Genomic DNA, 27418 nt, shown 5'->3' on the forward strand with positions numbered 1-27418 from the left:
TTTTGGTCAGAGGGAGCTGGCGATTGGCGAAGGAGGGCAAATGCTTCTGGCGCTAAATCCCATTATAATATTGCTTTAAAGACTAGACTGGTCGTATAAATCAATAGAAAGTATAAGGTGCCAGCTCTCCACATCAGTGTGGGTTGTAGACTTTATGATTTGGGGGTGCTAGAAAGGCTCCCATGACGTCAGTATCAAGGGTGGAGGATACTACTAGTAGGTTGGTTGGGTTTCCATTTCTACTACTTGGTTACTAACATCTTTAAGAATTAGTGGTTTACAGAATAATGGTATGAGGTACATAATACCCCATATCCCATAGTCCTACTGCTGCCCCCGTACAACCAGGAAGCAATGTTCTGTTGCCTACCTGAATAGAACACTGAGATATACTGAGATGAAACTCACCTTAGAGAGCGGTAGCACCATAAAAGCGCCCCCCTCCACTCGCCTCCACTACAATAGCCAGAAATTTGGGGTTGACGGCACAAAAATTGGAGTCCCAGGTATTCTGGGAGACACGGATGTCATCATAACACTGGTCAGCTTTCACAAGGTTGGCCAAAAACATGGCGGAATTTACTGCTGCGGACAACTTTTCTCATGATTGTGGCTAAGAGGGAAACAAAATTGATGGGTGTGAAACATGGGGGGTCAGCAGGAGGTATCAAGATGAGGGGGGAGAAGAGGAGCCAGGAAACAGAGACAGGAAGGGGTAAGAAAAAGGGTAAAACCTGCCAGGGACAGAATAAGGGCAGATGAGTGGCAAATACAAATGGGAAATAACTGGGCACAATAGTTTAAGGGGACATTCTAATGTAAATATATGATTTATTTACACACATTCCTTTACAATGTGTTTAGCGCCTGCAAAAGTGGTTAAATACACAGTAAGGGTTATGCTCCTCAGCTGTCGTGCTACAGCAGATGAGGATATATCTGGTGAGCCAATCAGGAGCAGGCACTCATGTGTATGCTTCTGTCATTGGCTGTATCGTGATCTAGAGCAGGATGGGGGTGCATCAGAAGTACATCTTTGATTAAGGGCACAATTGGCTAAAGCTCTCTTGTTTTCTATAAGATGATTTGTCAGTATTGCTAGAGCCCCCAGGGAATGTTTTAAAGGCAATATTACCTTGGGAACTGTGTGTCTAATTAAGGGGAATTTACTAATATTATTTATGTGGAGAAGAGACACTTACATTATAATACAGTGCTCAGTAAAATAAGCGGATGGTCTCTCCATGTTGGCGAGTTCTTAAGAAATACGCCCTATGTGTGTTTTAAAGGAGTTAAACACATAGTAAAAAAAGGGAATTCATTTAAAAATAAAATGCTCTATTGCATTTTTTACAATAGAAAGTCCCTTTAATGAGATGTATATTGTTAAAAAAAAGAAAGTAAGGAACTAATAAATAAGGAACAAACAGTGAGACAGAAACTATTAGTATAGAGTAATCCGTTCTTATATTCATATACTTCAGTCTGACCTTATACTTCTGCCTGCACGTGCCTAGCTCAAGTCCTGCCACCTCTGCCCCTGAACTCCTCTGTGCCCCAGTGCCAGCTCTGCCCTCTTATGTACCCAGTGTGTTCTGCTTTGTGCCCCAGTGCCAGCTCTGCCCTCTTATGTACCCAGTGTGTTCTGCTTTGTGTGCACCAGTGCCAGCTCTGCCCTCTTATGTACCCAGTGTGTTCTGCTTTATGTGCCCCAGTGACAGCTCTGCCCTCTTATGTACCCAGTGTGTTCTGTTTTGTGTGCACCAGTGCCAGCTCTGCCCTCTTATGTACCCAGTGTGTTCTGCTTTGTGTGCACCAGTGCCAGCTCTGCCCTTTTATGTACCCAGTGTGTTCTGCTTTGTGCCCCAGTGCCAGCTCTGCCCTCTTATGTACCCAGTGTGTTCTGCTTTGTGCCCCAGTGCCAGCTCTGCCCTCTTATGTACCCAGTGTGTTCTGCTTTGTGCCCCAGTGCCATCTCTGCCCTCTTATGTACCCAGTGTGTTCTGCTTTATGTGCCCCAGTGCCAGCTCTGCCCTCTTATGTACCCAGTGTGTTCTGCTTTATGTGCCCCAGTGCCAGCTCTGCCCTCTTATGTACCCAGTGTGTTCTGCTTTGTGTGCACCAGTGCCAGCTCTGCCCTCTTATGTACCCAGTGTGTTCTGCTTTGTGTGCACCAGTGCCAGCTCTGCCCTCTTATGTACCCAGTGTGTTCTGTTTTGTGTGCACCAGTGCCAGCTCTGCCCCTGCCCTCTTATATACCCAGTGTGTTCTGCTTTGTGTGCACCAGTGCCAGCTCTGCCCTCTTATGTACCCAGTGTGTTCTGCTTTGTGTGCACCAGTGCCAGCTCTGCCCCTGCCCTCTTATGTACCCAGTGTGTTCTGCTTTGTGTGCACCAGTGCCAGCTCTGCCCTCTTATGTACCCAGTGTGTTCTGCTTTGTGTGCACCAGGCAAATCTACTCAATGTACCCTAGTCTGATCCACTTCTGGTTCTGCCCCTCCTATGCACCAGCTCTGCTTCTGACCCCTCATGTGTCCCTGTCTGATCCGACTCTTCTTCTGCCTTCTCTATGGACCAGGTCTGCTTAAGTCTCCGTATGTGCCAAGGTCTGACCCAAGTCTGCATGTGCTGCGTCATGTGTGCCAGTATAACTCAGCTCCTTGAGTATCTCACTCTCTGCATACATTGTGTTTTTGCCCAGCTCTGCATCTGCTTCCTTATGTGCCCCACTTTGACTCTTCCCTGACCCTACTCCCCCCGGGTGCTCTGTACCAGCTGTGCCCTTCTGTCTCTACCTACACACTGCTCGGCTCCAGTCGAACAACCACTAAATTCAGGCTTTGCCCTATGACACTCTGCACAATCTGCCCCATAACCCACACTTCATGCCTCTGCCCGGCTGTGCCCTCTAACCAATTCTGTGCCACTCACTGACTTACCTGGTAGTCTGGCTGAGCTGCTGACTGCTAGATGACTTCTGTGCAGCGCGTCTTAGGATGTCAGCTTCCTGCTGTCTCTGTCATAAGTTCTGCTTTTTTTTTTGTAACATCTTCTGCAAGAGAGAAAGGAGGGGGTGGGCAGGAAAGTCACATGAATCTACCCTCCTATACATCAAAAGAGGGGTTAATAAAGAGAGCATATGCAGGTCCTCATCATGTCGGGGTTAATGAAAGAAAATTCTCCAGACCCTAACAAGAAAAGTGGCAAATCACCCAATATAACAGTTCAATGCTCTGCAGATATGAGCAGTGAAGGAGTTACTGAAGCAATATTCTTCATATCACTGGCAATGCAAGGGTTAATAAATGCAGTTATACTAAAGCTGTGCTGATGATAGTGGTGGCGAACAGTTAAGTGAGTAATGTTCTACTACAGTGAAAGCCAGAAGGTTGCACAGAAATGCAAGTTCCTCTATAAACACTGTATTAAATTCACTCTTTTCTCCCATTACTGTTTCTGTCACCTTATCTGTAACGCTTGTGCACACTCTCTTACCTTATCTGTACTGCTTGTGCACACTCTCTCACCTTATATGTACTGCTTGTGCACACTCTCTCACCTTATCTTTACGGCTCGAGCACACTCTGTCACCTTATCTCTACTGTTTGTGCACACTCTCTCACCTTGGCCTCTAGTTATCAACGTGTCTACTTACCTGCCTTCGCCGGCCCCAATACGCCCGCCTAAGCTCGCCTCACATCGCCGCCGCCGCAGACCTGAATATGCTCGCCAAAGTTATCAAAAAAGCCGCGCACCAAGTACGGGGCGATGAGCAGCGGACTGTGATAGTTATCACTCATCCGATCTCGCTGCTCTTCGGCTTTTTCCCAGCTTTATTTATAAGCTGTCACTAAGCACCCACACTAAACTACACTGTTCTACCCCCTATACCGGCGCCCCTGGAGCCCCCACAACTAAATAAAGTTATTAACCCCTAAACCGCCGCTCCTAGACCCTGCCGCAACTATAATAAATGTATTAACCCCTAAACCGCCGCTCCCGGAGCCCACCGCCACTCTAATAAACTGATTAACCCCTAAACCGCCGCTCCCGGACCCCGCCGCCACCTACATAATACCTATTAACCCCTATCCTGCCCCCTATACTGCCGCCACCTATAATAAATTTATTAACCCCTATCCTACCGATCCCGTACCCCGCCACAACTAAATAAATTATTTAACCCCTAAACCGCCGCTCCCGGACCGCGCTGCCACCTATAGTAAATTTATTAACCCCTATCCTGCCCCCCTATACCGCCGCAACCTATAATAAAATTATTAACCCCTATCCTGCCGATCCCGTACCCCGCCGCAACTAAATACATTATTTAACCCCCTAAACCGCCGCTCCCGGACCCCGCCGCCACCTATATTAAACTTTTTAACCCATAATCTGCCCCCCCTACACCGTCGCCACCTATAATAAATTTATTAACCCCTATCCTGCCCCCCCCTATACCGCCGCAACCTATAATAAAATTATTAACCCCTAAACCTAAGTCTAACCCTAACACCCCCTTAACTTAAATATTAATTAAATCTAAATAAATATTACTCTTATTAAATTAGTTATTCCTATTTAAAACTAAATACTTACCTATAAAATAAACCCTAATATAGCTACAATATTACTAATAATTATATTGTATTTTTTTTAGGATTTATTTTTATTTTACAGGCAAAATTCAATTTATTTTAACTAGGCACAATAGCTATTAAATAGTTATTAACTATTTAATAGCTACCTAGTTAAAATAAAGGCAAATTTACCTGTAAAATAAAAACTAACCTAAGTTACAATTACACCTAACACTACACTATAATTAAATAAATTATTCCTATTTAAAACTAAATACTTACCTGTAAAATAAACCCTAAGGCCTAGATTTGGAGTTTGGCGGTAGCCGTGAAAACCAGCGTTAGAGGCTCCTAACGCTGGTTTTAGGCTACCGCCGGTATTTGGAGTCATTAAAAAAAGGGTCTAACGCTCACTTTTCAGCCGCGACTTTTCCATACCGCAGATCCCCTTACGTCAATTGCGTATCCTATCTTTTCAATGGGATCTTTCTAACTCCGGTATTTAGAGTCGTGTCTGAAGTGAGCGTTAGAATTCTAACGACAAAACTCCAGCCACAGAAAAAAGTCAGTAGTTAAGAGCTTTCTGGGCTAACGCCGGTTCATAAAGCTCTTAACTACTGTACTCTAAAGTACACTAACACCCATAAACTACCTATGTACCCCTAAACCGAGGCCCCCCTACATCGCCGACACTCGATTAAATTTTTTTAACCCCTAATCTGCCGACCGCCACCTACGTTATACTTATGTACCCCTAATCTGCTGCCCCTAACACTGCCGACCCCTATGTTATATTTATTAACCCCTAACCTGCCCCCCACAACATCGCAGCCAGCTACCTACAATAATTAACCCCTAATCTGCCGACCGCAAAGAGCCGCCACCTACATTATAGCTATGTACCCCTAATCTGCTGCCCCTAACACCGCCGACCCCTATATTATATTTATTAACCCCTAATCTGCCCCCCTCAATGTCGCCTCCACCTGCCTACACTTATTAACCCCTAATCTGCCGAGCGGACCGCACCGCTACTATAATAAATTTATTAACCCCTAATCCGCCTCACTCCCGCCTCAATAACCCTATAATAAACAGTATTAACCCCTAATCTGCCGACCGCAAAGAGCCGCCACCTACATTATAGCTATGTACCCCTAATCTGCTGCCCCTAACACCGCCGACCCCTATATTATATTTATTAACCCCTAATCTGCCCCCCTCAACGTCGCCTCCACCTGCCTACACTTATTAACCCCTAATCTGCCGAGCGGACCGCACCGCTACTATAATAAAGTTATTAACCCCTAATCCGCCTCACTCCCGCCTCAATAACCCTATAATAAACAGTATTAACCCCTAATCTGCCCTCCCTAACATCGCCGACACCTAACTTCAATTATTAACCCCTAATCTGCCGACTGGAGCTCACCGCTATTCTAATAAATGTATTAACCCCTAAAGCTAAGTCTAACCCTAACACTAACAGCCCCCTAAATTAAATATAATTTTAATCTAACAAAATTAATTAACTCTTCTTAAATAAATTATTCCTATTTAAAGCTAAATACTTACCTGTAAAATAAATCCTAATATAGCTACAATATAAATTATAATGATATTATAACTATTTTAGGATTTATATTTATTTTACAGGTAACTTTGTATTTATTTTAACCAGGTACAATATCTATTAAATAGTTAAGAACTATTTAATAGCTAAAATAGTTAAAATAATTACAAATTTACCTGTAAAATAAATCCTAACCTAAGTTACAATTAAACCTAACACTAGACTATCAATAAATTAATTAAATAAAATACCTACAATTACCTACAATTAAACCTAACACTACACTATCAATACATTAATTAAATACAATATCTACAAATAAATACAATGAAATAAACTAACTAAAGTACAAAAAATAAAAAAGAACTAAGTTACAAAAAATAAAAAAATATTTACAAACATTAGAAATATATTGCAACAATTTTAAACTAATTACACCTACTCTAAGCCCCCTAATAAAATAACAAAGCCCCCCAAAATAAAAAAATGCCCTACCCTATTCTAAATTACTAAAGTTCAAAGCTCTTTTACCTTACCAGCCCTGAACAGGGCCCTTTGCGGGGCATGCCCCAAGAAGTTCAGCTCTTTTGCCTGTAAAAAAAAACATAAAATACCCCCCCCCCAACATTACAACCCACCACCCACATACCCCTAATCTAACCCAAAGCCCCCTTAAATAAACCTAACACTAAGCCCCTGAAGATCTTCCTACCTTATCTTCACCTAACCAGGTATCACCAATCCGTCCTGGCTCCAAAATCTTCATCCAAGACCAAGCGGGGGCTAGACATCCATCATCCGACGGCTGAAGAAGTCCAGAAGAGGGTCCAAAGTCTTCATCCTATCCGGGAAGAAGAGTAGATCCGGACCGGCAACCATCTTCTTCAAAGCGGCATCTTCTATCTTCATCCGATGAGGACCGGCTCCATCTTGAAGACCTCCATCGCGGATCCATCCTTCTTCTCCGACGACTAGACGACGAATGACGGTTCCTTTAAATGACGTCATCCAAGATGGCGTCCCTCGAATTCCGATTGGCTGATAGGATTCTATCAGCCAATCGGAATTAAGGTAGGAATATTCTGATTGGCTGATGGAATCAGCCAATCAGAATCAAGTTCAATCCGATTGGCTGATCCAATCAGCCAATCAGATTGAGCTCGCATTCTATTGGCTGATCGGAACAGCCAATAGAATGCGAGCTCAATCTGATTGGCTGATTGGATCAGCCAATCAGATTGAACTTGATTCTGATTGGCTGATTCCATCAGCCAATCAGAATATTCCTACCTTAATTCCGATAGGCTGATAGAATCCTATCAGCCAATCGGAATTCGAGGGACGCCATCTTGGATGACGTCATTTAAAGGAACCGTCATTCGTCGTTCAGTCGTCGGCCAGGATGGATGTTCCGCGTCGGAGGTCTTCAGGATGCTGCCGCTCCGCTCCGGATGGATGACGATAGAAGATCACGCTTGGATGAAGACTTCAATCGGATGGAAGACCTCTTCTGCCCCGCTTGGATGAAGACTTCTACCGGATGGAGGACCTCTTCTTGCTCCGCTTGGATGAAGAATTTGGCTCGGCTGGGTGAAGACGACTCAAGGTAGGGAGATCTTCAGGGGCTTAGTGTTAGGTTTATTTAAGGGGGGTTTGGGTTAGATTAGGGGTATGTGGGTGGTGGGTTGTAATGTTGGGGGGGGGTATTGTATGTTTTTTTTTACAGGCAAAAGAGCTGAACTTCTTGGGGCATGCCCCGCAAAGGGCCCTGTTCAGGGCTGGTAAGGTAAAAGAGCTTTGAACTTTAGTAATTTAGAATATAATTATAATTTATATTGTAGCTAAATTAGGATTTATTTTACAGGTAAGTATTTAGCTTTAAATAGGAATAATTTATTTAAGAAGAGTTAATTAATTTCGTTAGATTTAAATTATATTTAACTTAGGGGGGGTTAGGGTTAGGGTTAGCTTTAGGGGTTAATACATTAATTAGAATAGCGGTGAGCTCCAGTCGGCAGATTAGGGGTTAATGTTTGAAGTTAGGTGTTGGCGATGTTAGGGAGGGCAGATTAGGGGTTAATACTATTTATTATAGGGTTAGTGAGGCGGATTAGGGGTTAATAACTTTATTATAATAGCGGTGCGGTCCGGTCGGCAGATTAGGGGTTAATAAGTGTAGGCAGGTGGAGGCGACGTTGTGGGGGGCAGATTAGGGGTTAATAAATATAATATAGGGGTCGGCGGTGTTAGGGGCAGCAGATTAGGGGTACATAGGGATAATGTAAGTAGCGGCGGTTTACGGAGCGGCAGATTAGGGGTTAATAATAATATGCAGGGGTCAGCGATAGCGTGGGTGGCAGAATGGGGTTAATAAGTGTAAGGTTAGGGGTGTTTAGACTCGGGGTACATGTTAGGGTGTTAGGTGCAGACGTAGGAAGTGTTTCCCCATAGCAAACAATGGGGCTGCGTTAGGAGCTGAACGCGGCTTTTTTGCAGGTGTTAGGTTTTTTTTTCAGCTCAAACAGCCCCATTGTTTCCTATGGGGGAATCGTGCACGAGCACGTTTTTGAGGCTGGCCGCGTCCATAAGCAACTCTGGTATCGAGAGTTGCAGTGGCGTTAAATATGCTCTATGCTCCTTTTTTGGAGCCTAACGCAGCCATTCTGTGGACTCTCAATACCAGAGTTATTTTAAAGGTGCGGCCAGAAAAAAGCCAGCGTTAGCTACGCGGGTCGTTAATTAATAATTACATTGTAGCTATCTTAGGATTTATATTTATTTTACAGGTAACTTTGTATTTATTTTATAGTTATTAACTATTTAATAACTACCTAGCTAAAAGAAATACAAAATTACCTGTAAAATAAATCCTAACCTAAGTTACAATTAAACCTAACACTACACTATCATTAAATAAATTAAATTAATTAATTAACTACAAATACCTACAATTAAATACAATTAAATAAACTAACTAAAGTACAAAAAATAAAAAAAACTAAGTTACAAAAAATAAAAAAATATTACAAGATTTTTAAGCTAATTACACCTAATCTAAGCCCCCTAATAAAATAACAAAGCCCCCCAAAATAAAAAAATGCCCTACCCTATTCTAAATTTCGAAAGTTAACAGCTCTATTACCTTACCAGCCCTTAAAAGGGCCTTTTGCGGGGCATTCCCCAAAGTATTCAGCTCTTTTGCATGTTAAAAAAATACAACCACCCCAACATTAAAACCCACCACCCACATACCCCTACTCTAACCCACCCAAACCCCCCTTAAAAAAACCTAACACTAACCCCCTGAAGATCATCCTACCTTTAGCCGTCTTCAGCCAGCCGACCACCGATGGAACAGAAGAGGACATTTGCAGCGGCCGAAGTCATCATCCAAATTTGTCTTTATTTTAACTAGGTAGCTATTAAATAGTTATTAACTATTTAATAGCTATTGTACCTAGTTAAAATAAATACAAAGTTTCCTGTAAAATAAAAATAAATCCTAAAATAGCTACAATATAATTATTAGTTATATTGTAGCTATATTAGGGTTTATTTTATAGGTAAGTATTTAGTATTTAGTTTTAAATAGTATTAATTTAGTTAATAATAGTAATTTTATTTAGATTTATTAAAATAATATTTAAGTTAGGGGGTGTTAGGGTTAGTGTTAGACTTATGTTTAGGGGTTAATTAGTTTAATATAGATGGCGGCGGTATAGGGGGGGCAGGATAGGGGTTAATAAATTTATTATAGGTGGCGACGGTGTAGGGGGACAGATTATGGGTTAATAAGTTTAATATAGGTGGCGGCGGGGTCCGGGAGAGGTGGTTTAGGGGTTAAACAATTTATTTAGTTGCGGCGGGGTACGGGATCGGCAGGATAGGGGTTAATACATTTATTATAGGTGGCGGCGGTATAGGGGGGGGCAGGATAGGGGTTAATAGGTATTATGTAGGTGGCGGCGGGGTCCGGAAGTGGCGGTTTAGGGGTTAATCAGTTTATTATAGTGGCGGTGGGCTCCGGGAGCGGCGGTTTAGGAGTTACCATGTTTAATATAGGTGGCGGCAGTGTAGGGGGGCAGATTAGGGGTGTTTAGACTCGGGGGAAAATGTTAGGGTGTTAGGTGCAGACGTTTCCCATAGGAATCAATGGGATGTCGGGCAGCAGCGAACATGAACTTTCGCTATGGTCAGACTCCCATTGATTCCTAAGGGATCCGCTGCCTCCAGGGCGGCGGGTTGAAAACCAGGTACGCTGGGCCGGAAAAGTGCCGAGCGTACCTGGTAGTCATTTGATAACTCCCAAAAGTAGTCAGATTGTGCTGAACTTGCGTTCGGAACATCTGGAGTGACATAAGAATTGATCTGTGTCGGACTGAGTCCGGTGGATCGTAGCTTACGTCACAAAATTCTACTTTTGCCGGGCAGTAGGGCTTGATAACTTAGGCGAATCAGCCTCGCCATAAATACGCTGTGGAATTCCAGCGTATTTGAGGTTGACGGCTTGATAACTAGAGGCCCTTATCTCTACCACTTGTGCACACTCTGTCACCTTATCTGTACTGCTTGTGCAAACTATGTCATCTTACCTCTACTGCTTTTGCATGGTCTGTCACATCATCTGTACTGTTTGTGCACACTCTGTCACATCATCTGTACGGTTTGTGTACACTCTGTCACTGTATCTGTACTGTTTGTGCACACTCTGTCACTGCACCTGTACTGTTTGTGCACATCCTGTTACCTTATCTGTACTGCTTGTGCACTCTCATACCGTATATGTACTGTTTGTGCACACTCTGTCACCGTATCTGTACTGTTTGTGCACACTTGGTCACTGTATCTGTACTGTTTGTGCACACTCTGTCACTATATCTGTACTGTTTGTGCACACTCTGTCACTGTATCTGTACTGTTTGTGCACACTCTGTCACTGTATCTGTACTGTTTGTGCACACTTGGTCACTGTATCTGTACTGTTTGTGCACACTCTGTCACTGTATCTGTACTGTTTGTGCACACTCTGTCACTGTATCTGTACTGTTTGTGCACACTCTGTCACTGTATCTGTACTGTTTGTGCACATCCTGTTACCTTATCTGTACTGCTTGTGCACACTCTCATACTGTATATGCACTGTCTGTGCATAGTCTGTCACTGTATCTGTACTGTTTGTGCACACTCTGTCACCTTATCTGTACTGTTTGTGCACACTCTGTCACTGTATCTGTACTGTTTGTGCACACTCTGTTACCTTATCTGTACTGTTTGTGCACACTCTGTTACCTTATCTGTACTGTTTGTGCACACTCTGTCACCTTATCTGTACTGTTTGTGCACACTCTGTCACCTTATCTGTACTGTTTGTGCACACTCTGTCACCTTATCTGTACTGTCTGTGCATAGTCTGTCACTGTATCTGTACTGTTTGTGCACACTCTGTCACCTTATCTGTACTGTTTGTGCACACTCTGTCACCTTATCTGTACTGTCTGTGCATAGTCTGTCACTGTATCTGTACTGTTTGTGCACACTCTGTCACCTTATCTGTACTGTTTGTGCACACTCTGTCACCTTATCTGTACTGTTTGTGCACACTATGTCACCTTATCTGTACTGTTTGTGCACACTCTGTCACTGTATCTGTTGTGTTTGTGCACACTCTGTCACTGTATCTGTTGTGTTTGTGCACACTCTGTCACTGTATCTGTACTGTTTGTGCACACTCTGTCACCTTATCTGTACTGTTTGTGCACACTCCGTCACCTTATCTGTACTGTCTGTGCATAGTCTGTCACTGTATATGTACTGTTTGTGCACACTCTGTCACCTTTTTTTTTTTATATATTTATTTGTATACCAACGAATGGATACATGTCACAAATCAAATATCAATTTACAATTCATGATTCACAATAATATTAAAGAACATATCAAAAACCATATATTTTGTCCTATATCCATCTCGTTAGCTTATTTTATGCCCAACAAAAAAAGAAGAAAAAATAAATAAATAAATAAATAAAAACAAAACAGGGGGCAAAGAGAACAAAGAATAGGGAAGAAAAAAAAAAAAAAAGGAACAACCCCATCCTTTATCTTGGAGACTCATTGTTTGCCATTGCTGTTTCACTATATATAGAGCATCTAAATGGTGCAATTAACTGTCTCTGACTTTCTTCTGGTAAATCTAGAATTAGACTTTTCCATTTTTTGAAGAACCTGTTGATAAGAGTTTCAGAACTAGCTGAGATGTCCATCTGTTCTAAAATAATTTGGTTTTGAATTTTTGTTTAAGTTCTCTCAGACTTGGGGATTTATAAGACTTCCAATATTTAAGGATCAGGGGCGCGATCAGATATATATGGCGCAGGTTTCGGCGCAAGCGTGGAAACCTGTCGCCGCCCGTAGTTTCACCTCGCACAGCGACCTATCACATATACGGCGCCGACAGTTGCTAAAGTGCCTTAAGTCTGACAAACTAGCAATGTCCAGAAATTAGCGTAAGTACAAATTTCTGGAGTCGCCAGTGACTTACGGCACTTTAGAAACTGCCGCCGCCTAAAAAAAAACTAGCTAAAATATTAAATCTCCCGTTACTGTCTAACACGCCTCCCAAAAATAGCCTGACACGTATACCCCTCTATCCGCAATCCCCCCTCTCACTCCTAACAATAAATGTATTAACCCCTAAACCACCGCTCCCGGACCCCGCCGCCACCTATATTATATGTATTACCTCCTAATCTGACCCCCCTACACCGCCGACAACCTATATTAACTATATTAACCCCTAATCTGAGCCCCCTACACCACCACCACCTATATTAACTATATTAACCCATAATCTGAGCCCCTACACCGCCGCCACCTATATTAAATGTATTACCCCCTAATCTGATCCCTCTACACCGCTGCCACCTATATTATATGTACTACCCCCTAATCTGACCCCCTTACACCGCCGCCACCTATTTTAAATATATTAACCCCTAAACCTAAGTCTAACCCTAACCCCCCCAACTTAATTATTATTTAAACAACTAGAAAAACTAATTGTATAAGGAATACAATAGGATTCACAGCAGAGATTACCACAAATTAGGTATTATATAAACTCCAAAATAAAAATAAATAAATCTAAATAATATTAATATTATTAACTAAATTATTCCTATTTAAAACTAAATACTTACCTATAAAATAAACCCAATCCGCTAGATTTAGAGTTTTGTCGGTAAAGAACCACGTAGCTAATGCTGCTTTTTTTCCCAACGCACCCTTCAAACAACGCTGGTATTTAGAGTTGTCTGAGGGGCTTCATTAGGCTCAAAAAAGGGTGCGTTGAGCCTAATTTAGTTCCACTTCAACCCTCAATACCAGCGTTGCTTACGGTAGCGGTAAGCTGGGAAAACGTGCTCGTGCACGATATCCCCATAGGAAACAATGGGGCAGTTTAGGCCTGCAAAAAAACAGCGTTCAGCTCCTAACGCAGCCCCATTGTTTCCTATGGGGAAACAGTTTCTAAGTCTACACCTAACACCCTAACATGAACCCCGAGTCTAAACACCCCTTATTAACCCCTAATCTGCCTCCCCCACTATCGATGACACCTGCATTATATTATTATCCCCTAATCTGCCGCTCCGGACACTGCCGCAACCTACATTATCCCTATGAACCCCTAATCTGCTGCCCCTAACACCACTGACCCCTATATTATATTTATTAACCCCTAATCTGTCCCCCCCAACGTCGCCGATACCCAACTACACTTATTAAACCCTAATCTACCGACCGGACCTCGCCGCCACTATAATAAATGTATTAACCCCTAAACCGCCGCACTCTCGCCTCGCAAACACTAGAATAAATAAACACTCTATTTCATTCACTCTGAAGACTCCGCATTCTTTTTCCTCATTTCATAAATAGTATTAACCCCTAATCTGCCCTCCCTAACATCGCCACCACCTACCTACAATTATTAACCCCTAATCTCCCGCCCGCAACGTCGCCGCTACTATAATAATAAAGTTACTAACCCCTAAACCTAACTCTAACCTTAACCCTAACACCCCCCTAACATAAATATAATTTAAATGAAACGAAATAATATTCCTAAAATTAACTATATTATTCCTATTTAAACCTAAATACTTTCCTATAAAATAAACCCTAATATAGCTACAATATAACTAATAATTACATTGTAGCTATTTTAGGATTTATATTTATTTTACAGGCAACTTTGTATTTATTTTAACTAGGTACAATAGCTATTAAATAGTTAATAACTATTTAATAGCTACCTAGTTAAAATAAGTACAAAATTACCTGTAAAATAAATCCTAACCTAAGTTACCATTACACCTAACACTACACTATCAATAAATTAATTAAATAAACTACAATTATCTAAACTGAAATACAATTAAATACACTAAACTATATTACAAAAAAATCAAACACTAAATTACAAAAAATAAAAAAGATTACAAGAATTTTAAGATAATTACACCTAATCTAAGCCCCCTAATAAAATAAAAAAGCCCCCCAAAATAATAAAATTTCTCTACCCTAAACTAAATTAAAAAAGTAATCAGCTCTATTACCAGCCCTTAAAAGGGCCTTTTGTGGGGCATTGCCCCAAAGTAATCAGCTCTTTTACCTGTAAAAAAAAGAACAACCCCCCATTACAACCCACCATCCACACACCCCTACTCTAAAACCCACCCGATCCCCCCTTAAAAAACCTAAGTCTAACCCCCAAGTGGTCCTTACCTGTCCTAAAGAGTGGTGGAGAAGGTCCTGTTCCAGGCGGAGAAGTCTTCTTCCAGGCGGCGACCTCTTCTTCTTCCAGGAACCAGCCGGCACGGAGCGGAGGAGTTGAAGACCGATGACCGCGGAGCTGAAGACTGTCCACTCTGGAACTGAAGACCGGCGATGCTAGAACTGAAGATCGGCGATGCTGGAACTGAAGACCAGAGCCATGGAGCGTGGAGGATCCTCTTCATACGATCTCCGCCGTACACTGAATAGGAATTCAAGGTACGCAATTAAAAATGGCGTCCCTTGAATTCCTATTGGCTGATTTGAGCCTTCAAATTCAAATCAGCCAATAGGATGAGAGCTATTTTAATTCTATTGGCTGATTTGAATAGCCAATAGAATAAGAGCTACTGTAATTCTATTGGCTATTCTAAGAGGTCGCCGTCTGGAAGAAGACTTCTCCGTCTGGAACAGGACCTTCTCCGCCGCTCTTCAGTACAGGTAAGGACCACTTGGGGGTTAGACTTAGGTGTCGGAAGGCAGCCTTTCTCCCTGTGTGTGTGGGTAACTACCATGGAATGTGCTTCTACATATTTTAAAGAGATGAAATAAAAGTTTTGTTTTTTACGAAAAGCCAAGACAGTGCAGCCTGCATTTCTTCCTACCCCTTCTGAAGTATTTTAAAACTAGAATTACCTACGAGTGGTAAATATTGCGAGTATGTATAATCAATATCCAATATTTTAACTAGTTTATTTCATGCCACTATCACATTATATATAATTTTCACTTGTTTTTTTTTTTATAGGGAGCTTGTCTATCGGAGTGTGTAGCAAAGCAATGGGAGAATAAGGTTTACTTAAAACTTTGTCTATATCTATTGCCGTATAATAGTCTGCTCTAACTAAAGGAGATAGCTTTTCTTTTTCCTCCCCATAAGAATTGAGTCACCATTTGTTTATATGTCACTATGTCCTTCTTCCTAATAAGGATTGGTAAATTTTGTATAAGATATAAAAGTTTAGGAAATAATATCATTTTTATTAAGTTAACTTTACCCGTTAGAGATAGTTTAAATTTCACCCACTTTTCCATGTCATGCTTAATTTTAAGGAAAACTGGCGGATAGTTAAACTCATACCATTCTTCCATATTTTTAGAAAATTTAATTCCTAGATACATAAATGTATCCTTTGCCTCTTTAAATGGGATAGTCTGTAGGGAATTTTTGTTTTTATATAACCAGTAAATTTCAGTTTTCTGGGTATTTATTTTATATCCTGCAAACCTACCAAAATCCTGTAGGATCTGAAACAGTAGGGGTATGTTTTTCTTGGTGTCAGTTAATAGTACGAGTAAAACATCTGTGTAAAGTAATGTTGTTATTTTCTTTTTGCCTATTTTGATCCCCTCTTTCTTTAATAAAATTGCCAGAGGCTCAAGGGCTAAATTAAATAAATATGTTGAGAGTGGGCAGCCTTGTCTGGATCCCCTAAGAAGGGGAAAGGGATCTGAAGGTGTATCATTAATAATGATAGAAGCTGTAGAAGTTTTGTAAATTTGAGCTACAGAGTGAAGAAAAGGTCCTTCGATTCCAAACTTTCTTAATGCAGTAAACAGATGGTCCCAAGTTAAGGAATCGAAGGCCTTCTCTGCATCTATTGAAATTACAGCTAAGTCTAGGTTAGATCTATTCTTCTTCTTACTATTACAAATTTGTTTTTGTGAATAATTGAGTACTAACTGTAATTTGCGAATATAACGCGTAGAGTTCCTTCCGGGCATAACACTCTCTGTCACCTTATCTGTACTGTTTGTGCACTGTCATACCGTATATGTACTGTTTGTGCACACTCTGTCACCTTATCTGTACTGTTTGTGCACACTGGGTCACTGTATCTGTACTGTTTGCGCACACTCGGTCACTGTATCTGTACTGTTTGTGCACACTCTGTCACTGTATATGTACTGTTTGTGCACACTCTGTCACTGTATCTGTACTGTTTGTGCACACTCGGTCACTGTATCTGTACTGTTTGTGCACACTCTGTCACCTTATCTGTACTGTTTGTGCACATCCTGTTACCATATCTGTACTGCTTGTGCACTCTCATACCGTATATGTACTGTTTGTGCACACTCTGTCACCTTATCTGTACTGTTTGTGCACATCCTGTTACCATATCTGTACTGCTTGTGCACTCTCATACCGTATATGTACTGTTTGTGCACACTCTGTCACCTTATCTGTACTGTTTGTGCACACTCGGTCACTGTATCTGTACTGTTTGCGCACACTCTGTCACCTTTTCTGTACTGCTTGTGCACATTCTGTCACTGTATCTGTACTGTTTGTGCACACTCTGTCACATTATCTGTACTGTTTGTGCACAATCTATCACTGTATCTGTACTGTTTTTGCACACTCTGCCACTGTATCTGTACTGTTTGTGCACAATCTGTTACCTTATCTGTACTGTTTTTGCACACTCTGTCACTGTATCTGTACTGTTTGTGCACACTCTGTCACCTTATCTGTACTGCTTGTGCACATTCTGTCACTGTATCTGTACTGTTTGTGCACACTCTGTCACCTTATCTGTACTGCTTGTGCACATTCTGTCACTGTATCTGTACTGTTTGTGCACACTCTGTCACTGTATCTGTACTGTTTGTGCACACTCTGTCACCTTATCTGTACTGCTTGTGCACATTCTGTCACTGTATCTGTACTGTTTGTGCACACTCTGTCACCTTATCTGTACTGTTTGTGCACACTCTGTCACTGTATCTGTACTGTTTGTGCACACTCTGTCACTGTATCTGTACTGTTTGTGCACACTCTGTCACTGTATCTGTACTGTTTGTGCACATCCTGTTACCTCATCTGTACTGTTTGTGCACACTCTTTCACTGTATCTGTACTGTTTGTGCACACTCCTTTACCTTATCTGTACTGTTTGTGCACACTCCGTCACCGTATCTGTACTGTTTGTGCACACTCTGTCACTTTATCTGTACTGTTTGTGCACACTCTGTCACTGCATCTGTACTGCTTGTGCACACTCTCATACTGTATATGCACTGTCTGTGCATAGTCTGTCACTGTATCTGTACTGTTTGTGCACACTCTGTCACCTTATCTCTACTGTTTGTGCACACTCTGTCACTGTATATGTACTGTTTGTGCATACTCTGTCACTGCATCTGTACTGCTTGTGCACACTCTAATACTGTATATGCACTGTCTGTGCATAGTCTGTCACTGTATCTGTACTGTTTGTGCACACTCTGTCACCTTATCTGTACTGTTTGTGCACACCCTGTCACTATATCTGTACTGTTTGTGCACACTCTGTCACTGTATCTGTACTGTTTGTGCACACTCTGTCACCTTATCTGTACTGTTTGTGCACACTCTGTCACTTTATCTGTACTGTTTGTGCACACTCTGTCACCTTATCTGTACTGTTTGTGCACACTCTCATACTGTATCTGTACTGTTTGTGCACTCTCTGTCACTATATCTGTACTGTTTGTGCACACTCTCATACTGTATCTGTACTGTTTGTGCACACTCTCATACTGTATCTGTACTGTTTGTGCATACTTTGTCACTGTATCTGTACTGTTTGTGCACACTCTGTCACTGTATCTGTTGTGTTTGTGCACTCTCTGTCACTATATCTGTACTGTTTGTGCACACTCTGTCACTGTATCTGTACTGTTTGTGCACACCCTGTCACTATATCTGTACTGTTTGTGCACACTCTGTCACTGTATCTGTACTGTTTGTGCACACTCTGTCACCTTATCTGTACTGTTTGTGCACACTCTGCCACTGTATCTGTACTGTTTGTGCACACTCTGTCACTGTATATGTACTGTTTGTGCACACTCTGTCACTATATCTGTACTGTTTGTGCACACTCTGTCACTGTATATGTACTGTTTGTGCACACTCTGTCACCTTATCTGTACTGTTTGTGCACACTCTGTCACTGTATCTGTACTGTTTGTGCACACTCTGTCACTGTATATGTACTGTTTGTGCACACTCTGTCACTATATCTGTACTGTTTGTGCACACTCTCATACTGTATCTGTACTGTTTGTGCACTCTCTGTCACTATATCTGTACTGTTTGTGCACACTCTCATACTGTATCTGTACTGTTTGTGCACACTCTCATACTGTATCTGTACTGTTTGTGCATACTTTGTCACTGTATCTGTACTGTTTGTGCACACTCTGTCACCTTATCTGTACTATTTGTGCACACTCTGTCACCTTATCTGTACTGTTTGTGCACACTTGGTCACTGTATCTGTACTGTTTGTGCACACTCTGTCACCTTATCTGTACTGTTTGTGCACACTCTGTCACTGTATCTGTACTGTTTGTGCACACTCTGTCACTGTATATGTACTGTTTGTGCACACTCTGTCACTATATCTGTACTGTTTGTGCACACTCTGTCACTGTATATGTACTGTTTGTGCACACTCTGTCACTGTATCTGTACTGTTTGTGCACACTCTGTCACCTTATCTGTACTGTTTGTGCACACTCGGTCACTGTATCTGTACTGTTTGCGCACACTCTGTCACCTTTTCTGTACTGCTTTTGCACATTCTGTCACTGTATCTGTACTGTTTGTGCACACTCTGTCACATTATCTGTACTGTTTGTGCACAATCTATCACTGTATCTGTACTGTTTTTGCACACTCTGCCACTGTATCTGTACTGTTTGTGCACAATCTGTTACCTTATCTGTACTGTTTTTGCACACTCTGTCACTGTATCTGTACTGTTTGTGCACACTCTGTCACCTTATCTGTACTGCTTGTGCACATTCTGTCACTGTATCTGTACTGTTTGTGCACACTCTGTCACCTTATCTGTACTGCTTGTGCACATTCTGTCACTGTATCTGTACTGTTTGTGCACACTCTGTCACTGTATCTGTACTGTTTGTGCACACTCTGTCACCTTATCTGTACTGCTTGTGCACATTCTGTCACTGTATCTGTACTGTTTGTGCACACTCTGTCACCTTATCTGTACTGTTTGTGCACACTCTGTCACTGTATCTGTACTGTTTGTGCACACTCTGTCACTGTATCTGTACTGTTTGTGCACACTCTGTCACTGTATCTGTACTGTTTGTGCACATCCTGTTACCTCATCTGTACTGTTTGTGCACACTCTGTCACTGTATCTGTACTGTTTGTGCACACTCCTTTACCTTATCTGTACTGTTTGTGCACACTCTGTCACTGCATCTGTACTGTTTGTGCACACTCTGTCACTTTATCTGTACTGTTTGTGCACACTCTGTCACTGCATCTGTACTGCTTGTGCACACTCTCATACTGTATATGCACTGTCTGTGCATAGTCTGTCACTGTATCTGTACTGTTTGTGCACACTCTGTCACCTTATCTCTACTGTTTGTGCACACTCTGTCACTGTATATGTACTGTTTGTGCACACTCTGTCACTGCATCTGTACTGCTTGTGCACACTCTAATACTGTATATGCACTGTCTGTGCATAGTCTGTCACTGTATCTGTACTGTTTGTGCACACTCTGTCACCTTATCTGTACTGTTTGTGCACACCCTGTCACTATATCTGTACTGTTTGTGCACACTCTGTCACTGTATCTGTACTGTTTGTGCACACTCTGTCACCTTATCTGTACTGTTTGTGCACACTCTGTCACTGTATCTGTACTGTTTGTGCACACTCTGTCACTGTATATGTACTGTTTGTGCACACTCTGTCACTATATCTGTACTGTTTGTGCACACTCTGTCACTGTATATGTACTGTTTGTGCACACTCTGTCACCTTATCTGTACTGTTTGTGCACACTCTGTCACTGTATCTGTACTGTTTGTGCACACTCTGTCACTGTATATGTACTGTTTGTGCACACTCTGTCACTATATCTGTACTGTTTGTGCACACTCTCATACTGTATCTGTACTGTTTGTGCACTCTCTGTCACTATATCTGTACTGTTTGTGCACACTCTCATACTGTATCTGTACTGTTTGTGCACACTCTCATACTGTATCTGTACTGTTTGTGCATACTTTGTCACTGTATCTGTACTGTTTGTGCACACTCTGTCACTGTATCTGTTGTGTTTGTGCACTCTCTGTCACTATATCTGTACTGTTTGTGCACACTCTGTCACTGTATCTGTACTGTTTGTGCACACCCTGTCACTATATCTGTACTGTTTGTGCACACTCTGTCACTGTATCTGTACTGTTTGTGCACACTCTGTCACCTTATCTGTACTGTTTTTGCACACTCTGCCACTGTATCTGTACTGTTTGTGCACACTCTGTCACTGTATATGTACTGTTTGTGCACACTCTGTCACTATATCTGTACTGTTTGTGCACACTCTGTCACTGTATATGTACTGTTTGTGCACACTCTGTCACCTTATCTGTACTGTTTGTGCACACTCTGTCACTGTATCTGTACTGTTTGTGCACACTCTGTCACTGTATATGTACTGTTTGTGCACACTCTGTCACTATATCTGTACTGTTTGTGCACACTCTCATACTGTATCTGTACTGTTTGTGCACTGTCTGTCACTATATCTGTACTGTTTGTGCACACTCTCATACTGTATCTGTACTGTTTGTGCACACTCTCATACTGTATCTGTACTGTTTGTGCATACTTTGTCACTGTATCTGTACTGTTTGTGCACACTCTGTCACCTTATCTGTACTGTTTGTGCACACTCTGTCACCTTATCTGTACTGTTTGTGCACACTTGGTCACTGTATCTGTACTGTTTGTGCACACTCTGTCACCTTATCTGTACTGTTTGTGCACACTCTGTCACTGTATCTGTACTGTTTGTGCACACTCTGTCACTGTATATGTACTGTTTGTGCACACTCTGTCACTATATCTGTATTGTTTGTGCACACTCTGTCACTGTATATGTACTGTTTGTGCACACTCTGTCACTGTATCTGTACTGTTTGTGCACACTCTGTCACCTTATATGTACTGTTTGTGCACACTCTGTCACTGTATCTGTACTGTTTGTGCACACTCTCATACTGTATCTGTACTGTTTGTGCACACTCTCATACTGTATCTGTACTGTTTGTGCATACTTTGTCACTGTATCTGTACTGTTTGTGCACACTGTGTCACTTTATCTGTACTGTTTGTGCACACCCTATCACCTTATCTGTGCCGCTTATGCACACCCTGTCACCTTATCTTTACTGTTTGTGCACACTGTCACTGTATCTGTACTGTTTGTGCACACCCTGTCACCTTATCTGTGCCACTTGTGCACATTCTCATACTGTATCTGTACTGCTTCCGCGCACTCTGTCACTATATCTGTACTGCTTGTACACACTGTCACCTTATCTGTACTGTTTGTGCACACTCTTATACCGTATATGTATATGTACTGTTTGTGCATATTCTGTCACCTTATCTGTACTGCTTGTGCACACTGTCACCTTATCTGTACTGTTTGTGCACACTCTGTCACTGTATATGTACTGTTTGTGCACACTCTGTCACTATATCTGTACTGTTTGTGCACACTCTCATACTGTATCTGTACTGTTTGTGCACTCTCTGTCACTATATCTGTACTGTTTGTGCACACTCTCATACTGTATCTGTACTGTTTGTGCACACTCTCATACTGTATCTGTACTGTTTGTGCATACTTTGTCACTGTATCTGTACTGTTTGTGCACACTGTGTCACTTTATCTGTACTGTTTGTGCACACCCTATCACCTTATCTGTGCCGCTTATGCACACCCTGTCACCTTATCTTTACTGTTTGTGCACACTGTCACTGTATCTGTACTGTTTGTGCACACCCTGTCACCTTATCTGTGCCACTTGTGCACATTCTCATACTGTATCTGTACTGCTTCCGCGCACTCTGTCACTATATCTGTACTGCTTGTACACACTGTCACCTTATCTGTACTGTTTGTGCACACTCTTATACCGTATATGTATATGTACTGTTTGTGCATATTCTGTCATCTTATCTGTACTGCTTGTGCACACTGTCACCTTATCTGTACTGTTTGTGCACACTCTCATACCGTATATGTACTGTTTGTGCATACTCTGTCATCTTATCTGTACTGCTTGTGCACACTGTCACCTTATCTGTACTGTTTGTACACACTCTCATACCGTATCTGTACTGTTTGTGCACACTCTGTCACTGTATATGTACTGCTTGTGCACACTCTGTCACTGTATCTGTACAGTTACACTTTCTCTCATATCTCAGTCTACTGTATTACTATTTCCTCTTATGCTTCACTCTTCTCCCTGTCTCATTTTTGTTCTCTTTACCACTTATTTTAACAGTCACTTGCTTAACACATTTCCATCCTGTGCAAATATAGACACAACTTCCCTCTAGTGCCGGACACTGAATATCTCTCTAGTTTGTAATCAGACAGCAGTGTCTGCATCTGGACATCGCTATTTATATCTATGGACTCATGCAACCAGGCCTGTGCACTGAATCTGAGGTTGGTGACACTTTATAGCTGATTATAACAATCAAACCAACCCCTGTGTATTAAACTACAAGATACAAACATTCATAGAGAACTAACCTGCCAACCTCAAGCTCCCTGACACACAACTATATGGTAAACGACAAAATATACAACCATCTATAGGTTTGTACTTCCCTCAACTGAGAGCCCTATACAGTAACACAACCTTGCTGTTCATAATTCAACACAACCACCAGCCTCAAGGAAGCATCACAGCCTAATCATTCCATAGTGTAACACAATCACCAGGCATCCATGGTACAACATAAGTGCTGGTCATCTACAGAGATTAGGACAACACAAACAGAATCAGTCTATAAACCTCCTCACATAATGCTATACACTAACACAAGCTCAGACAGACACAACAATCTTTAAACATAGTGTAACACAATCTGTTGCAGAGCAACAAAAGCTCTGCACACAAAAATCTGTGTTCTGCTCCAAGGTGCATTAGGAGCCGCACTATACTTACCCAAGGTTGTACTGTGCTGCGCAGTTGTGAGGATCAGGGCCGGTGCACGTGCTACGAATGGAGAGACTGCTGCGGAGAGAGCCAGGGGCAACACTAAAGTGTCATATAAGCTCAGCTGCCAACCTAGATGTTTATCTGCCTTCTGGATATCATTCATTTAATGAAGTTAGCATTTTTTATACATTTCTTTTCGGAAGTGATCCAGGCCTTGTATCTGACGCTAAACATCTCAGATTCCCATTCAGTACTTGGTTATTTTGTATGAAGACCAAAGCGTTTCTGTTCTTGACCTGTCTTCCTGGACCTGACACTTGCAAAGCTTCTGTCTGACCCCTTTACTAACTATACACAAATTAATTTATTGGCTAAAGACTATTGAAACTGTATCCTGGTTAAATATTTTAGTTTCATCCATCTGTTCTGACACCTGGTTTTGTGCGATTCTTCTGGTATTTATCCCTGACTGTCTACGGATTATTCTACTGTCTCTCTAACACGTTCCATCAGTCCATTCTCTGCTCAATTGGCCCCAGACATAAAACCATAAAGTTCTTATTTACCTTCTGATCTGCATTGGAACATAACCTCCCTCCTTACATAGAAGAACAGAACCTCGGCTCATCCCACAGAGCAACACAACATTCATCCACACAGCAGAAACTTTTTCTGTAGAAAAACACAACCTCCTTCCTTACATAGAGCATCAAAGCCTCCACACATCCTCCAGACCAATACAAACTCTATTTATCTGCAGAGCAATACAACCTCTATTTATATGCAGAGCAATACAACCTCCATTTATCTGCAGAGCAAAACAACCTCCATTTATCTGCAGAGCAATACAACCTCTATTTATATGCAGAGCAATACAACCTCTATTTATATGCAGAGCAATACAACCTCCATTTATCTGCAGAGCAAAACAACCTCCATTTATCTGCAGAGCAATACAACCTCCGTTTATCTGCAGAGCAATACAACCTCTATTTATCTGCAGAGCAATACAACCTCTATTTATCTGCAGAGCAATACAACCTCTATTTATATGCAGAGCAATACAACCTCCATTTATCTGCAGAGCAATACAACCTCTATTTATATGCAGAGCAATACAACCTCCATTTATCTGCAGAGCAAAACAACCTCCATTTATCTGCAGAGCAATACAACCTCCGTTTATCTGCAGAGCAATACAACCTCTATTTATCTGCAGAGCAATACAACCTCTATTTATTTGCAGAGCAATACAACCTCTATTTATCTGCAGAGCAATACAACCTCTATTTGTCTGCAGAACAATACAACCTCTATTTATCTGCAGAGCAATACAACCTCCATTTATCTGCAGAACAATACAACCTCCGTTTATCTACAGAGCAATACAACCTCCATTTATCTGCAGAGCAAAACAACCTCCATTTATCTGCAGAGCAATACAACCTCCATTTATCTGCAGAGCAATACAACCTCTATTTATCTGCAGAGCAATACAACCTCCATTTATCTGCAGAGCAATACAACCTCTATTTATCTGCAGAGCAATACAACCTCCATTTATCTGCAGAGCAATACAACCTCCATTTATCTGCAGAGCAAAACAACCTCCATTTATCTGCAGAGCAATACAACCTCCATTTATCTGCAGAGCAATACAACCTCTATTTATCTGCAGAGCAATACAACCTCCATTTATCTGCAGAGCAATACAACCTCTATTTATCTGCAGAGCAATACAACCTCCATTTATCTGCAGAACAATACAACCTCTATTTATCTGCAGAGCAATACAACCTCTATTTATCTGCAGAGCAATACAACCTCTATTTATCTGCAGAGCAATACAACCTCTATTTATCTGCAGAGCAATACAACCTCTATTTGTCTGCAGAACAATACAACCTCCATTTATCTGCAGAACAATACAACCTCTATTTTATCTACAGAGCAATAAAACCTCCATTTATCTGCAGAGCAATACAACCTCCATTTATCTGCAGAACAATACAACCTCCATTTATCTACAGAGCAATACAACCTCAATTTATCTGCAGAGCAATACAACCTCTATTTATCTGCAGAGCAATACAACCTCCATTTATCTACAGAGCAATAAAACCTCCATTTATCTACAGAGCAATACAACCTCCATTTATCTACAGAGCAATACAACCTCCATTTATCTACAGCGCAATACAACCTCTATTTATCTACAGAACAATACAACCTCCATTTATCTGCAGAACAATACAACCTCTATTTATCTACAGAACAATACAACCTCTATTTATCTGCAGAGCAATACAACCTCCATTTATCTACAGAGCAATACAACCTCTATTTATCTACAGAACAATACAACCTCTATTTATCTGCAGAGCAATACAACCTCCATTTATCTGCAGAGCAATACAACCTCCATACATGTAAAACCAAATAAATTCACACTTCAGTGATGAAAATCAACAAATCTGTAAAACGTTTATAAAATAATTGATATAAAACAACAGTGTGCACTCAAATACCAATATAACCTCTCAGAAAACAATCCAGGATAAAAACGTACAAATATGGCATAAACCATGTTCTTCTTTCAGAGTAAGGAAAAATCAAATAGCGATACTAGAATAAAGTTCCACAGTGTAAAACTGTTATGGTATAACCCCAAACATTTGCAGAATGAAAATCATTGTACCTGTTGCCACCTGTGCTGCACAGAGATTGGTTCAGTCTGCTGTGCCCTGTATGAGCTCTGTATCTTGCCCATCTTTGTGCAGTCTGTCCAGTGCGTGCTTGTATGTCACTCTGAAGGTCATCTTCTCTCAACCTCTTTGTCATCTGCCTGTGTCTCCACTAGTCCAGTTATTAGGCTTGAGGCATAAATTACAGCAAAGTTCTGAAGGAAAAGAACAATGAGCTCCACTAACCAATGTGGCGAAAGGCAGGTTCTGCAAGCTAATAAAGATACAGGTGCAGTTATTACCAAAGGATCTATACTATCTATTGAGTCTCATCCTGTATCTCACTTTAATTAGTGCTCTGACGTTGATGCACTTTGTGTCTGTGTTTGCTAGTTTACCTTTGTCTTTGGATCCTTGACCTTAGCTTGGCCATTTGGACTGCTCTATTTCCTTTCCCTTACCTGCTATGTTTGCTGATTTGACTTATTACTGGCTTTGACCCCTGACATGGCTATCTGTACTGCTCCATTGCCTTGCCCTTACCTGTTCTATTGCTGGACAAACTTATGGTTTAATCCTGACCTGCTCTGTCTTGCTTCCTGCAAACAAAACCCCTCTCCACTACCTCTGCACATAACAAGAAAAAAAGGGTATGTTTACCCCCTGACAAACACTCTATCAAATATGTTTCTTTAGATGTATGATACAATAACTCTCAGTAATGCACCCAGTAATG

The 27418-nt window shown here is 41.4% G+C and overlaps 1 long non-coding RNA gene across 1 annotated transcript; it reads right to left on the reverse strand.

Moving 5' to 3' along the window:
• Window positions 1-446: 446 nt before the first annotated feature.
• Window positions 447-27004, reverse strand: LOC128641894 (uncharacterized). Its single transcript, XR_008399594.1, has 3 exons — window positions 26697-27004; window positions 2940-3052; window positions 447-613 (listed from the first exon to the last, which is right to left on the reverse strand). It is a non-coding gene; the product is annotated as an uncharacterized LOC128641894 (long non-coding RNA).
• Window positions 27005-27418: the final 414 nt, after the last annotated feature.

Source organism: Bombina bombina, chromosome 11, assembly GCF_027579735.1.
Source record: "Bombina bombina isolate aBomBom1 chromosome 11, aBomBom1.pri, whole genome shotgun sequence".
Classification (NCBI taxonomy): domain Eukaryota; kingdom Metazoa; phylum Chordata; class Amphibia; order Anura; family Bombinatoridae; genus Bombina; species Bombina bombina.